Source organism: Dipodomys merriami, unplaced genomic scaffold (genome assembly GCF_024711535.1).
Source record: "Dipodomys merriami isolate MVZ:Mamm:240054 unplaced genomic scaffold, mDipMer1.0.p SCAF_219, whole genome shotgun sequence".
Lineage (NCBI taxonomy): Eukaryota > Metazoa > Chordata > Mammalia > Rodentia > Heteromyidae > Dipodomys > Dipodomys merriami.
In genome coordinates, this window is record NW_027203593.1 from 819,848 (window position 1) to 836,368 (window position 16,521).

The following is a 16,521-nucleotide window of genomic DNA, read 5'->3' on the forward strand; positions in this document are numbered from 1 at the left end:
CAGTAGTCTAAGTTCCTGCCTGGTTGGAAGGTAGACAGGCCAGGACATTAGGTAATCATGCATATGAACAATTTTTTCACCTTCTTGGCTTTAGCTACTTTTGAAATGGTAGGTATAATAAACCATTATATTTTGATAAAAAACCTTCTAGTCTGAAAAGTTCTGTCTGAAATATTCATTTTTCTATGATCCCTTGGAACTAAGATTTATTTTGTTCAAGTAAGACAATTTACGCGATCAGGGTAAAATATTCTGGTTGGTCTGATCCTACATGGAAGAAGGGTAAAGCATCAGGTAGACATTTGTGCCAATGAGACCGCATTTGGGAAAATTTCAGCTGCAGAAGTTTAGAAGTAGCTCTTAAGCAAGGCTTACTTTGAATCCGTTAGCTACACAGAGCAAACTCAGTTGAATAAATAAGTATTTGAAAAAGCCATCCCCTTTGGACCTAGCTAAAAATGCTTCAAAGTATGATTAAACTAAAATGAAAAAGATTTAAAATAGTCATTGACAAAAAAAATTACAAACGTGAGCAATCAACTGAACAATATAATTATTTTCCATTATACACAGAATTTTAGGGAAATAAGATCAGTAGCATTGTTAGAAACAATAAGGTTTCCTTATTACAAACAGGCACCCAAGGATATAATCCTGTATAAATATTGCATCATTAACTACCTAAATTTAGAGGACATTACATGCTTCAGCAGCACATGAACCCAAATTACACCAATACAGAGATTAACATGGCAATTGCAAAGGATGATATGAAAATCTGTGAATTATTCCAGATTTTTCATTCTTCAGATGCAAGAAATGAAAAACAATTATTAAAAAGTTGATTACAAAATTACTAGTGTAACAATACATGTAATCCATATAAATAAAAGTTAGTTTGACATCAGTGTATTAAATCTTCACCGTAGAAAGGCCTTTATATAGCATAATCGTTATAAAACTTTTAAATTAGACAACATTGTCATTTTATTCCAAAGAAATATACTATAAAGACCTAGTAAAAAAGGAATCTTAAACTGTTTTGGTATGGAATGCAATCTGAAAGGACACATTTATTAATGAACCTATATATTATAAAACAATGTAGAATTCAAAGTCTTATATCTAGGAAAGAATAAAATAGATTATGGGCATTATACAAACAGAATACAGAATATTTTAAGGTATAATTTTTCACATAAGCACCAGAAATATCTTTAGTTTCTTTAGTACTCATTTCAACAGATAAATTAAAATTATTTCTGAATAAAAAAAAGCAAAAACTCGAGGGGGTCCAAGATGGTGACGGGGAACTGGGGGAACGCCACAGCTCTCCCCAACCAAAAAGAGAGTTTGAGTTCCAACGTTTAATCTCCCCAAGAGACCGACAACAACAAAAAAATCAACATCCAGAGAAAAATAGGAGTTGAAAAGAAGAATTTCACAACAGAGAAGCTTGAAGACGCCTCCCCCAATGTCTATTGGCCACAAAGCAGCGTGCCAAGCCATGGCCAGCCCGGCCTGGTGGGAGCTATTGGTGGCCCAGATACACAGGGAGTTGTCTGCAGATCACCGGCACCAAAGACCCCTGAGGTATCAGTGTCAGACCGGCTGATCCTGACGAATGAAGAAACCTCCAAGCAGGGAACTTACACAAAGATCCCACCCATTCCCCTCACTCTCCATTGGAGCAGAGAGGCTCCATCCCACCAAAGCCACTCAGCCCCATGGCAGGAACCTCAGAGATACATGAGATGCCCACAGAACACCAGAGCAGAAGAACTGAAAGGAAGTGGTGCTGATCCAGAGAGCACAAACAGAGACAAACCCCAGCAATCAGAACCTGAACAGAGTCCCTGCCCCACCCCTCGGGTGGAGGCCAGAGGCCCATCCCGTGGAGCGGACCCAAACAGTGTCAATGGAGGCAGTGACAGAAAAGAAACACACAGAGCCACCACCTCTCAGCCTAGCCCACAACCACCTCAATTGAACTCTGACTGCAATGGCAACCAACAACAACCTACATCACATGGAAACAAATAGCTCCAGGGTGAGTACCCCGCAGGGGACAGTGTATTCCTCAAGGGAGACCAGAGCTGGTGGGAATCCCCAGACCCCCTACCCCAAAACCTGCACCACAGGAACCACTAAAACTAGAAACTGTTCAAGAGCTCCACCAGCCCATGAATCACACTCAGCTGGCCAGGCTAGAACAAGAGAGACCCTGGAAGGAAGCTTAAAAGCCCAAGCCTGGTACAGCGCCACTGGGTCAAGAACCCAACGGTGGAAGAAATTTGAACTGTGTACTCCAAGCTGCGTAATCTAGGTGGGAAACAGAGCAGCACAGGTCCAACAGCAGTGCCCAGGCTGGGGTCTGGGACCAGGCCTGGGGATCTGGTTCCTGAGCAACATAACCAACTCCTCCCAACTGAAATCAGAAGCTGAGCATATGCCTCAGTAGAGGGGAGAAAAACAGGGAACTACACTCCTGGTAATCATGCCTGTGACAGCAAAAGATGCGGGGGGGTTCAGGACAAGAGAAGCCCAAACTCCACAAGAACCTGACCCATGTATTCTAGGCTAAGAATTGAACAACACAGGCCTCCAGCACCCGATAATAGTCAGGAGCTCAGGCTGGTAAGGTGCTCAACAGTACAGTGTTGTCTTAGGTGCAAGAGGCCCTGGATCTGATTCCTCAGCAAAACATAAGCTGAAAGGGCCAGATGTGGTGCTATGGGTCAAATGGTAGGGTACCAGCCTTGAGTTGAAGAGCTGAAGGACAGCACCCAAGACCAGAGTTCAAGCCCACAAATAGCCAAAAAAGTAAAACAAAACAAAACATCAGGAGACCATAGCAGACTCCAGCATCTGGGAGAATACATCCAGCACATCCAAACTAGCCAAGAGCACCTGTAGGAACAAACAGGAGCAGTCTAGGCTGCTCAACCCTTCTAACGGCGGGAACTGCCAGTGATCTACAGCAGAGAGCTGAGAATCCTGTGTGGGTCAGACCAGCAGCTGGAGGTCGGCCCCCAACAGAATCGAGATCAGGTACAGACTCCCTCTACCAGCACAGAAACAGTAACCAAGCAAAGACAGACACCTATTGACCAAAACAAAATTTCAGATTAGTCTGCAATAATCCCTGAATAACCATGAGAAAATCACAGAGAAATATTATAAGGTTTATCAACAGCTAGGATAGCAAGCTATCTCTAAAAGCCAGCAGCAAGCCAGGGGAGAGCACCACTGGGAGCAAAGCAGGAATGGAAGACAAACACTACATCCAAGACATGCTGGAGGCAATGACTCAAGAAATAAAGTGAGAAATAGACCAGAATTTGGTCAAAATACCAAAAGAGGTGCAGGACATCAAACAGGAGATGCATGCAAAAATAGAGGTAGCACACACCTCACTAAGCCATGAGATAAGTGACAAAATAGAGGCAGTACACACCTCATTAAGAGGTGAGATTAGTATTTTGAAAACCAACATTGAATCCATTGAAATCAACAATGAGTCCATTTCCTCCATGCAAAACACAATGGAAGCCACAGTTAACAGAGTGAACAAAATGGAATTCAGAAGACAGAATACATCAACTGGAACAAAAAATGACAGATATGGAAAATTCACTTAAATTATACCAAAGGGAAATTCAAGGGCAAGCAGATAGTGCCAAGAAAATTAACCTTCATATACGAAGGTGAGGAATATCAAAGCAAGGGAATGCAACACCTATTCCACAAGATAATCGGTGAAAATTTTCCCCATCTCAAAAAAGAACATCTTACCCACATAACAGAAGCATATAGAACACCTAACAAGCAGGATCCCAGGAGAAACATTTCTAGACACATTATAGAATAAATGATAGATCTGAATGATAAGGAAACAATCTTGCATGCAGCAAAAATGAAGAAGGAGCTATACTACTATAGGAAAAATATTAGAATCACTACAGATCTCTCCACACAAACACTGAATGCAAGAAAGGCCTGGGAAAGTACCACATGAGCCCTGAGAGCCAATAACTGCCAACCCAGACCGATATACTCAGAAAAGCTAGCATTCACATTCGATGGAGAACTGAAAACTTTTAATAGCAAAGAAAAACTAAATTAATACATAAACATTAAGCCAGCGTTACAAAGACTACTAAGAGGTGGAACACAACCTGAGAAAAGCAACCAGAAACAGAGAACTGCACCCAGACAGGCATTAATAGAAGTCTATCTGAGCAAGGACAGAGGAAAGGAAAGAAGAAAAACAGTGACCATAATGCATCTCTCTATACTATCTCTTAAGATTAACGGGCTTACTTCACCAATCAAAAGAAAAATAACTGCAGTTTGGATCCTAAAACACGACCCATCCATCTGTTGCCTTCAGGAGACCCACCTCTAAGCCAAACATGCAAACAAACTCAGAGTGAAGGGTTAGAAAAGGATCTACCAATCAAATGCCCCTAGTAAGAGAGCAGGCGTAGCAATCCTTATATCTGACAAAATAAACTTGTCATTAAAATCATTACAATGTCAAACCATCCCTGCATCTCTGGGATGAAGCCTACCTGGTCATAGTGTATGATTTTTTTAATGTGTTTCTGGATTCTTTTAGCTAGAATCTTAAGGATCTTTGCACCTGTGTTCATCAAGGAAATTGGCCTGTAATTCTCCTTTTTGGTTGGGTCTTTGCCTGGTTTGGGGATGAGTGTGATATTGGCTTCATAGAATGAGTTTGGGATAGCTCCCTCCTTCTCTGTTTCTCTGAAGAGCTTGAGGAATGTGGGTATTAGTTCTTCTTTAAAGGTCTTATAGAATTTTGCTATGAATCTATCTGGTCCTGGGCTTTTTTGTTTGGAAGACTTTTGATAGCTTCCTGTATCTCCTTGTAGGATATTGGCTTATTTAATTGGTTTCTTCTTTGCTCAGTTTGGGCAACTTGGATTTTTCTAAAAATGCATCAATATCTACCAGGTTTTCTTCCTTTAGAGATTATAACTTTTGAAAATAGTCCATTAGGATTGTTTGGATATCTTGGGTACATGTTATGATTTTTCCCGTGGCATCCCGAATCCTGTTACAATGGCTTTCCTCTCTTCCTTTTTTAATTAATCTTGCAAATGGTCCATCAATTTTGTTTATTTTTTCAAAGAACCAGCTTTTTGTTTGGTTAATTTTGGCTGTAATTTTTTTTATTTTCTAATTGGTTAATCTCTGCTCTTAATTTGGTTATCTGGCTCCGTCTAGTAACTTTACGTTCCATTTTTTCTTGTTTTTCTAGCTGTTTTAATTGCAACATGAGATTATTTACTTGGTCTGTCTCCATTTTCTTGATTTGGGCAATGAGGGCAATAAATTTGCCCCTCAGGACTGATTTTGCTGTGTCCCACAAGTTTCTTTGTGAGATTTTTTTCATTTTCATTGAGTTGTAGGAAATGTTTTATTTCTTCTCTGATCTCTTCCATTACCCAGGCATTTGCTATGGAGTGTGCTGTTCAATTTGCATGTATTAGAGAAATTTCTGTGGTATGCTTTGTTATTGAGAACTGGCTTGATTCCACTATGGTCAGATAGGATACAGGGGATTATGTCGTCCCTTTGTATTTGCTTAAGTTCCTTGCATGAACTATGATATGGTCTATTTTGGAGAAAGTTCCATGAGCTGCTGAGAAGAATGTGTACTGTGTTGTTTTACAGTGAAATACTCGGTAGATGTCAGTTAATTCCGCTTGAAGTATGGCCTCACTTAATTTGGTAGCTTCTTTGCCAATCCTCTGGTTGGTAGGCCTGTCCTTTGGTGAGAGCGGTGTGTTGAAGTCTCCTAGTATTATCGTATTGGGATCTATTTTATTCTGTAAGTCAATAAATATAATCCAACCCATCAATAGAGCCAAAGTCAAGAATCACATGATTTTCACCACAGATGCAGAAAAGGCATTTAATAAAATTCAACATTCATTCATGCTAAAGGCTCTGGAGAAAACAGAAATAGCAGCAACATTTCTTAAAACAATAAAACCATTTATGACAGACCAATAGACAATATTATACTTAATGGGGAAAAGCTACAACCAATTCTCCTAAAATCAGAAAGAAGGCAAAGATGCCAACTGTCTCCACTGCTCTTCAATATAGTCCTGGAACCCTTAGCCAGGTCAATAAGACAAGAAAAATACATGAAAGGGATCCGCATAGGGAAAGAAGAGGTTAAACTATTCCTTTTTTCAGACAACATGATACTATACTTTCATGATCCCAAAAATTCCATCCCCAAACTCTTAGAAATCATAAATCACTTCGGCAAAGTAGCAGGATACAAAATAAACCCACAAAAATCAGCTGCCTTCCTGTACACTGACAATGTACAAGAAGAGAGGGAAATAAAGGGAGTAATCCTATTCACAATAACATCCCCAAAAATACAATATTTTGGAATTAACCTAACCAAAGATGTAAAAGAACTATTTAATGAAGACTATAAAAAGATAAAGAAAGAAATTTCAGAAGACACTAGGAAATGGAAAGACCTCCCATGCTCTTGGATAGGCCAACTTAATATAGTGAAGATGGCAATATTGCCAAACTTAATATACAAATTCAATGCAATTCCTATTAAAATCCTAATGACTTACATCACTAAAATACAGAAAATAGTCCAAAAATTCATATGGAACAACAAAAGACCTAGAATAGCCAAACCAATTCTAGGGAACAAAGACAAAATGGGAGGGATATCCATGCTGCACTTCAAACTATACTACAGAGCTATAATAATATAGACAGCATGGTACTAGCACAAAAACAGATCAGAAGACCAATGGAACAGAATAGAAGATCCAGAAATAAATCCACAGGCCTACAGCCAGCTGATAATAGACAAAGGAGCCCAAGACATACAATGGAAGAAACACAGCCTCTTCAACCACTAGTGCTGGGAAAACTGGGCTGCCCCATGCAGAAAACTAAAAATGGACCCCAGCGTATCACCATGCACCAATATCAACTCAAAATAGATTAAAGATATTAACATTAAAACTGAATCTCTGAAACTACTGCAGGACAGAGTAAGAGAGACACTTGAACTAATAGGCACAGGAAGGAACTTCTTGAACAGAGTCCCAGGATCACAACAAATTGGAGAGAGACTCAACAAATGGGACTACTTTAAAATAAAAAGCTCCTGCACAGCTAAATCTATTGCAACCAAGCTAGAAAGACAAATAACTAATTGGGAAAAATATTTACCAGCAATATATCAGACAAGGAGTTAACATCCAGTATATACAGGGAACTCAAGAAACTAATCCCTCCTAAACCTAACAAATCAATTACTAAATGGGCAAGGGAAGTAAAGAGGGACTTCTTAGAGGAAGAAATAAAAATGGCAAAGAAACACATGAGGAAATGTTCATCATCCCTGGTGGTGAAGGAAACGCAAATAAAGACAACCATGAGATACCACCTTACCCCAGTCAGAATGTCACACATCCACAAATCAGCCAACGACAATTGCTGGAGGGGATGTGGAGAAAGAGGAACCCCATTACACTGCTGATGGGAATGTACACTTATACAACCACTTTGGAAAGCACTCTGGAAGGTCCTTAGAAAGATAAAGATTGATCTCCCTTATAACCCAGTCATACCACTTTTAGGCATCTACCCTGAACAACAGGAACCAATATACAATGACACGTGCACCACAATGTTTATTGCAGCACTGTTCACAATAGCTAGGATATGGAAACAACCCAGATGCCCCACCACAGAGGAATGTATCCAAAAATTGTGGTATCTACAAACAATGGAATATTATGCAGCCATTAGAAATGACAAAATAATGGCATTTGCAGGGAAATGGATGGAGCTAGAAGGTGATCATGTTGAGCAAGTTAAGCCAAGAGCAAAGAGACAAACGGTACATGGTTTCCCTGATAAGTGGATTCTAAATCCAAAATGTTAGGTGATACGACAAAATTAACAGGACTTAAGAAACAAAGAACTCCCACTCATCTGGTCAAAACACTACTAAATATCCCCATACCGCTGATCACATGTATGTTGTATTGTGTACACCGTTATATGTTATAGACTGTGATAGATAATTTGCTCCAGGAAAGTTAGAATGAACTTGTGACTTTAAATGAGCATCATTATTTCACAATACTGTGAAATTTGGGAAGTTATGTAATCACTTAATCACAATAAAAAGAAAGAACCTCAGGGAAGTAAGGAGGGAAGGAATGGTAGGGGGAAAACAATAGAGGGGGTAACAATGCTCAATAGGAAGTGTACTCATTACTTTGCTCATGTAATTGTAACCTCTGTATAGTATCTTTACAATAAAAAATTTAAAAAAAGATCCAATCAACAGTAAAAAAAAAAAAAACTAAAATCAATACAAAAAGACAAGGATGGACACTACATATTAATACAGGGAACAATACAAGAGGAGGATATTACCATCATCTACTTATCATTCCCCAAACATCAGTTCACCCAAATATGTTAAGCAAATACTCTCAAACTTACAGAATAAAATAGATCCAATATGATAATACTAGGAGACTTTCAACACCCCACTCTCACCAAAGGACAGGTCTACCAACCAGAGTATTGGCAAAGAAGCTATTGAATTAATGAGGCCATACTTCAAGCAGAACTGACATTTACCAAGTATTTCACCCTAAAAACAACACAGTACACTTTCTTCTCAGCAGCTCATGGTACTTTCTCCAAAATAGACCATATAATAGTTCATGCAAGAAACTTAAGCAAATTCAAGGAGATTGACATAATCCCCTGTATCCTATCTGACCATAGTGGAATCAAGCTAGTTCTCAATAACAAAACATACTGCAGAAATTACTCAAATACATGGAAATTTAACAGCTCACTTCAAAGCAATGCCTGAGTAATGGAAGTGATTAAAGAAGAAATTAAAAAATTCCTACAACACAATGAAAATGAAAATACCTCGCAAAAACCTTTTGGGACACAGCAAACGCAGTACTGATGGACAAATTTATTGCCATCAGTGCCCACATCAAGAAAATAGAGACAGACCAAGAAAATAATCTCATGTTGCAATTAAAACAGCTAGAAAAACATGAAAAAATGGAACCTAAAGTTATTAAAGAGCCAGATAACCAAATTAAGAGCGGAGATTATTGAAATAGAGATTTGGAGAATCATAGCCAAAATTAACCAAACAAAAAGCTGGTTGAAAAAATAAATAAAATTGATAGATATTTGGCAAGATTAATTTAAAAAAGAAGACAGGAAACCCATTTTAACAGGATTAGGGATGCCATGGGAAAAATCACAACACATACCCAAGATGCCCAAACAATTTTAACGAACTACTTTGAAAAGTTATACCCTCTAAAGAAAGAAAACCTGGCAGAAATGGATGCATTTTCAGAGAAATACAAGTTTCCCAAATTGAGCAAGGAAGAAGTAAATCAATTAAATAAGCCAATATCCTACAACGAGATACAGGAAGCAATCAGAGGTCTTCCAACAACAAAAAAAAAACCCAGGACCAGATGGATTCATAACAGAATTCTATACGTCCTTTAAAGAAGAACTAACACCTATTCTCTTCAAGCTCTTCAGAGAAACAGAGAAGGAGGGAGCTATCCCAAACACATTCTACGAAGCCAATATCACACTCATCCCCAAACCAGGCAAAGACCCAACCAAAAAGGAGAATTACAGGCCAATTTCCTTGATGAAAACAGGTGCAAAGGTCATTAACAAGATTCTAGCTAACAGAATCCAGAAACACATAAAAAAAACCCATACACTAAAACCAAGTAGGCTTCATCCCAGAGATTCAGGGATGGTTTAACATACTTAAGTCAATAAATATAATCCAACACATCAACAGAGCCAAGGTCAAGAATCACATGATTATCTCCACAAATGCAGAAAAGGTTTTTGATAAAATTCAACATTCATTCCTGCTAAAAGCTCTGGAGGCAATAGGAATAGAAGGAACATTTCTTAAAACATTAAAAGCCATTTAAGACAGACCAATAGCTAATACTATACTTAATGGGGAAAAGCTACAACCAATTCTCTTAAAATCAGGAACAAGGCAAGGATGCGCACTGTCTATACTCCTGTTCAATATAGCCCTGGAACTCTTAGCCAGGTCAATAAGGCAAGAAAAAGACATTAAAATATCTGTATATGGAAAGAAGAAATTAAACTATCCCTTTTTGCAGATGACATCATACTATACCTTCACGATTCGAAAAATTCCATCCCCAAAACTCTTAGAAATCATGAATCACTTCGGCAAAGTAGCAGGATATAAAATCAACCCACAAAAATCAGTTGCATTCCTGTACACTGACAATGTACAAGCAGAGAGGGAAATAAAGGAAAGCAAGCCTATTCACAATAACATCCCCCAAAATAAAATATTCAGAAACTAACCTAACCAAAGACGTAAAAGTAATATTTAATGAAAACTATAAAAAGTTAAAGAAAAAAATTACCGAAGACACTAGGAAATGGAAAGACCTCCCATGCTCTTGGATAGGCAGAAATATACTGAAAATGGCAATTCTGCCCAAATTAATATACAAATTCAATGCAATTCCTATTAAAATCTCAATGATGTATTTCTCTGAAATACAGAAAACAGTCCAAAAATTCATTTGGAACCACAAAAACCTAGAATATCCAAAACAATTCTAGCATATAAAGACAACATGGGAGTTATATCCATGTCGTACTTCAAACTCTACTATAGAGCCATAATAACAAAGACAGCATGGTACTGGCACAAACACAGACTCGAAGAACAATAGAATAGAATAGAAGATCCAGAAATAAATCCACATGCCTACAGTCAGCTGATATTTGACAAAGGAACCAAAGACAGACATGGAAGAATCACAGCCTCTTCAACCACTAGTGCTGGGAAAACTGGGTGGCTGTCGCGACCACCTCGACCAGCAAGGAAGACGCGACCCAGGATTCTTCTCAATGCGGTTTATTCAGGAACCTTGTAACAAGCTTCTCTCCCACTTCTCTCCTGGCCGCTTCTTCTTGCTTCTTCCTGCTTCTCTTTCCCCTCCGCCCCCGTGCTCTGGTTATAAGCCTCCTGGATGGCCAATCCCGAAGCGCCACGTGGCATATACCGATAAGGCTGCAAACATGGAAGCAAACTAGGAGCCAAGTCATACACATATAAGGAGTTGTTTTTTACAGAGAGCACTCGTCACTGGGAAGACGGAAGGCGGGAGCCCGCGCCATCTTAGGTCGCAGCCACACCACATGGCCCCGCCATTTTAGCTACAATGTTGCTTTTGCAGCCATCTTTGTTCATGGCTCCCGCAGCTCTCCACAGCCCCCCCTTTTTTGTTTTATTAAGCAACAGGTAAGAGTAGAGGTTGGGCCTCTGTCTAAAACATTAATGAGAGGACCTTGCACTGTTCTTCGCCTGAGCGGTGCCTTCCCCAGTGATGACCAGGCCCGTCCGATGCCTTTTTTGCAGAGGTGGGATCTTGGGCATCAACCCACTTGCAACCCAACATGCTCTTCTTTGGCTCACGCCAGGGACTGATTCCCAAGTGCAGTGCGTTTGCCTCACACCCTGTGCTATTTCTTTAACGTGGCAAGCCATGTGTAGGGGGACTGTCCGGCCTCAATGGCAGTGAAGGCCTGGACCACCGTAGCCATACTTCTGCGCTGTGAGCTCCTAACCCGGTATATGCACCACAGGCACAATAAGATCACCAATGCCAGGATACCAATAAGGGAGCCCATTTCCCCCCTTCAAATGATACACAGCTGTCAAAATCCAGGAGGAAAAATCTTGTAACAGGGCATCATCCATCCGGGTAGAGTTTATCTCGACAATGGCCAATCGTAGCTGCAACATCAATTGGTCGAATTCCCCCGTCAAGTTGCGTAAAAGATAACTTGACAGTTGTTTAGACAAATTTGCTGCTTGGGTATAGTTATAATACTGAATAGCAGTAATACAAAGCCCTTCATATTTTTGAACACATCCCAGCTGAGCCAACTGCCACAGGACATCAACCTGCTCCTGCACAAGTTCAACCCTTTGATTTAGCAGCATTAGTCTTCCTTTTACTTGTGCATTGGCTGCTTGTTGTAAATCCAGAGCTCTGGCTGTAGTAGCCGACAAGTTATTTAAAGTCTGAGCCATCTGCACAGTATGTGACATGGCAACAGCAGCAGCCATCGTACCCCAGCAGCCACAGCTATAGCAGTTACAATGGCCACAGTGATGCCAAAATCTCTCTTATGCCTAAACAAGGTTACAGCTTGAGAAGCATCTACTGGCACAGGCACCCAACATAGGATGCGTGCAACTATAGCTAACGGATACTGAGAACTCCAGCAGGTAGCATAAAAGCAGGTTTCATTAGTGCAAGCACATACATACATAGTACCTGCTTTTTACAAATATCACAATTTTCTTCATCACTTAGAAAAACAAATTTCACTTCTCTTCAAAAGAATATGTCAGTCCTAAGTATAACTGCAAATAACTAAGTAAAACTTTAAAAACTCTACTCTTTACTCTATTAAACATTTCCTAGTATCACTTAGTACTTAAAAATGTGTTAATTGAAAGCTTATGTTAAAACTTTCCAGTATTTGATACAGATCATTGGAATGCACAATTTAAGACTGTTCACTCCTGAAGTAGATTAAGAAGTTACATATCAAAAGATCTTAGCATTACATAAATGTACCCTGTACTGTCTTCTAATGTTCGTGAGTCTATGAAACTTGAATCATTCTACTATCCTACTATATCAATCAAGAAATTCAAAACACTTAGGATCCAATTAAAACTAATTAAAATTTGTGTTTGAGTTATAGGAAACTTACATTCAAAATCAACCTGAATCCAAGCATTTTTTCCTCAAGTTCCTGAGCAGGAACTTCGAAAATAAAGTCATTAGAAAGCTGACAGCAGAAGAGTCAATTAAAGAAAGATAATTATAAGCTGTTACTGGCCTACTGAATTTAAAGAACTTCTAGCTTTTATTTCTAATTAGGTATGAAAGAAAATAGGCCTGCAGTTTGGTTATGTTTTGTCCAAATTCAATGCTAATTTAATAGATCCTTTAAATATCTAAATGCTTGTTACAAGGTATGACAATGATGAACAGTAAAATATAACTCTTTCAAATATGATTCTCAGAGGCCCCTATGAAAAACCCAGCTTATGACTATCAAGTTTTTGGTGGGCATCAATAGGCTCTTTACAGCCTTGCAAGTTTTTTCCCAGTCCTTGCCCTGGGCAGTAGCCAATTTGTAACATCATTTCCTTTGAGGTAAGGCTCCCGGACACTATGAACCAAGGAGCTACAATGTTGCATTCTTCAAGGAACCTCTGTAAGTACCCTTCTTTAACTTTAGTCCTTTTGAGCGTAGTAGCTCTTCCAGGGCCAGAAAAATTGGATGTGACCTCGCGGCGCCAATCTTAGTTAATAAAAATTTTATTTTTTGTTACTTTCACTTTAGGCCTGTATTTTATTTCTTCCCAGCTTTCCGCTCTCTCTTTTATCTACAGAGAAGAGCCCCGTATTATGCCTGCTTTAATCGCGGATTCCCACTTCACCTGGGAACTTACCCCCGCTCTTGTCTCGGATTCCCGCTTTTCCTGGGAACTTACCGGTGCACCTGACCGCAGAGAGTTCTGAATTCCCCGTATGGGCCGCCAGCTGTCGCGACCACCTCGACCAGCAAGGAAGACGCGACCCGGGATTCTTCTCAATGCAGTTTATTCAGGAACCTTGTAACAAACTTCTCTCCCACTTCTCTCCTGCCAGCTTCTTCCTGCTTCTTCCTGCTTCTCTTTCCCCTCCGCCCCCGTGCTCTGGTTATAAGCCTCCTGAATGGCCAATCCGGAAGCGCCACGTGGCATATACCGATAGGGCTGCAAACACGGAAGCAAACTAGGAGCCAAGTCATAGCCATATAAGGAGTTGTTTTTTAGAGAGAGCACTCGTCACTGGGAAGACAGAAGGCGGGAACCCGCGCCATCTTAGGTTGCAGCTGCCCCACGCGGCCCCACCATTTTAGCTACAATGTTGCTTTTGTGGCCGGCTTTGGTCATGGCTCCCGCAGCTCTCCACAGGTGGCCGTATGCAGAAGAATAAAAGTGGACCCCAGCATATCACCATACACCAACATCAGCTCAAAATGGATTAAAGACCTTAGCATTAAACCTGAATCTCTGAAACCTCTGCAGGCAGAGTAGGAGAGACACTTGAACTTAGAGGCCTAGGAAAGAATTTCATCAACAGAGTCCCAGGGTCACAACAAACTGGAGTGAGACACGACAAATGGTACTACCTTAAAATAAAAAGCTTCTGCAAAGCTAGAAAAACAACCAATTAATTGGGAAAATATTTACCAGCAATATATCCAACAAGGGGTTAATATCCAGTATATACAGGTAACTCAAGAAACTAATCCCTCCCAGAGCTAACAAACCAATTACTAAATGGACAAGGGAACTAAAGAGAGACTTCTCAGAAGAAGAGATAAAAATGGCAAAGAAACACATGAGGAAATGTTCACCATCCCTGGTTTTGAAGGACATGTAAATAAAGAAACCATGAGATACCACCTTACCCCAGTCAGAATGTCCCACATCCTCAAGTCAGCCAATGACAAATGCTGGAGGGTATGCGGAGAAAGAGGAACCCTACTACACTGCTGTTGGTAATGTACACTCATACAACCACTTTGGAAAACAGTCTGGGGGGTCCTAAGAAAGCTAAATATTGACCTCCATTATGACCCAGTCATACCACTTCTAGGCATCCATCCTGAACAACAGGAACCAGTATACAAGGACACATGCACCTCCTTGTTTATTGCCATACTGTTGGTAATAACCAGAATATGGAAACAACCCAGATGTCCCACCACAGAAGAATGGATCCCAAAATTGTGGTATCTATACACAATGGAATATTATGCAGCCATTAGAAATGACAAAATAATGGCATTTGCAGGGAAATGGATGGAGCTAGAAGGTGATCATGTTGAGCAAGGTAAGCCAAGAGCAAAGAGACAAACAGTACATGGTCTCACTGATAAGTGGATGTTAAAACCAAAATGTTAGGTAATATGACAAAATTAACAGGACTTAAGAAACAATCTGGTCAAATCTGTACTAAATAACCCCATGCTGCTGATCACATGTATGTTGTATATGTGTACAATGGAGGGGAACCAGGAAGATGACATAGAACTAGAGGGAATAAGGGAAAAACCTATCAGCTGCAATGGACATTGACCAAAATGAACAAAGCAAGTTAATGGCAGGGATGGGAGGGAGGAAACAAGTGGGAAAACAGGAACAGCTGATGTTATACAAAACAAAAGAAATGTACATACCAACCAATGTGGAAGGAATAACTGTATCGCAAAGCTCATAGAACTCATGAATGTTAAAGACTGTGATAGACAATTTGCTCCAGAAATGTTAGAATGTGTTTGTGACTTTAACTGAGCATCACTATTCCACAATACTGTGAAATTAGGGAAATTATGTAACCACTTAATTACAATAAAAATACCAAAACTCTCCAGAAATCATTATAGATATATACAACTAACTCTTGAATACATTTTGACATAAAAGTCAGGCAATTCACTTGGAAGACTTCCATGGAATCTATTAATTGTTACAATAAGCTATTGTTGTTATTTGGATTCTGAAAATATTTTGTATGGAAACAAAGTATGCAATGGCATTTTTGAAATTTAATAAAGTTAACCGAACTATTATGACTTAGGAGAGCAATTTGTGCAGCCTTACAAAACTTCAAAGAGATATTGATACATACTTATCCTTTTGCAATATCAAATACAGTTTTTCCAAGTTGTTTTTCAGACCTGATTTGACATAATGGTTCAACAGAAGCAGATCCAACATGTCTTTGTTATCTCTATTCCCAGCAGCAAGATGCAAGGGGGTCATTGGTATCTGCATCATAATGAAGTAAGAAAAAAGCCACTATAGTATTATTCCACATATAAGCACTGCACAGGGTTGTCCAACCATCTACAGTTATTGCATGAATATCTGCTGCTTGAGGCAACAACTCATGGACAGTGTCTAAGTGTCCACTGTAGGCTTCTTGATGAATATGGGTATACTCATCGTCATCCCTAGTATTCACATGAGTGGCCTTTTTGGAAAGTAGTCTCTGCACTGTAATAACCTGATTATTTTCAGCAGCCCAAAGAAGAAATTTGCATGGATCCTTCTCCATTTTTTTTGCAATTGATACCATTCCTCACTTTTTCATCAGGTTCCTCATATTCCTAAAAATTGCCTAACTAGAGACTTTGAGTGACAGTGGGAATGAGGCGTCCATGTATTTCCCTAATAGTTCACATTAGTTGAACTGTTCAGAAAAATCCTGTGAATTTTCTGCATCTGTTTTTTCACCATGATTTATTTTCCCTTTTTCCATTTTTACTATTCGAAATTATTCT

At 39.5% G+C, this 16,521-nt stretch overlaps 1 pseudogene; it reads left to right on the forward strand.

Moving 5' to 3' along the window:
- The first annotated feature begins 701 nt into the window (after window positions 1-701).
- On the forward strand, window positions 702-800 carry LOC138834556 (U6 spliceosomal RNA; annotated as a pseudogene).
- The last annotated feature ends 15,721 nt before the right edge of the window (window positions 801-16,521 follow it).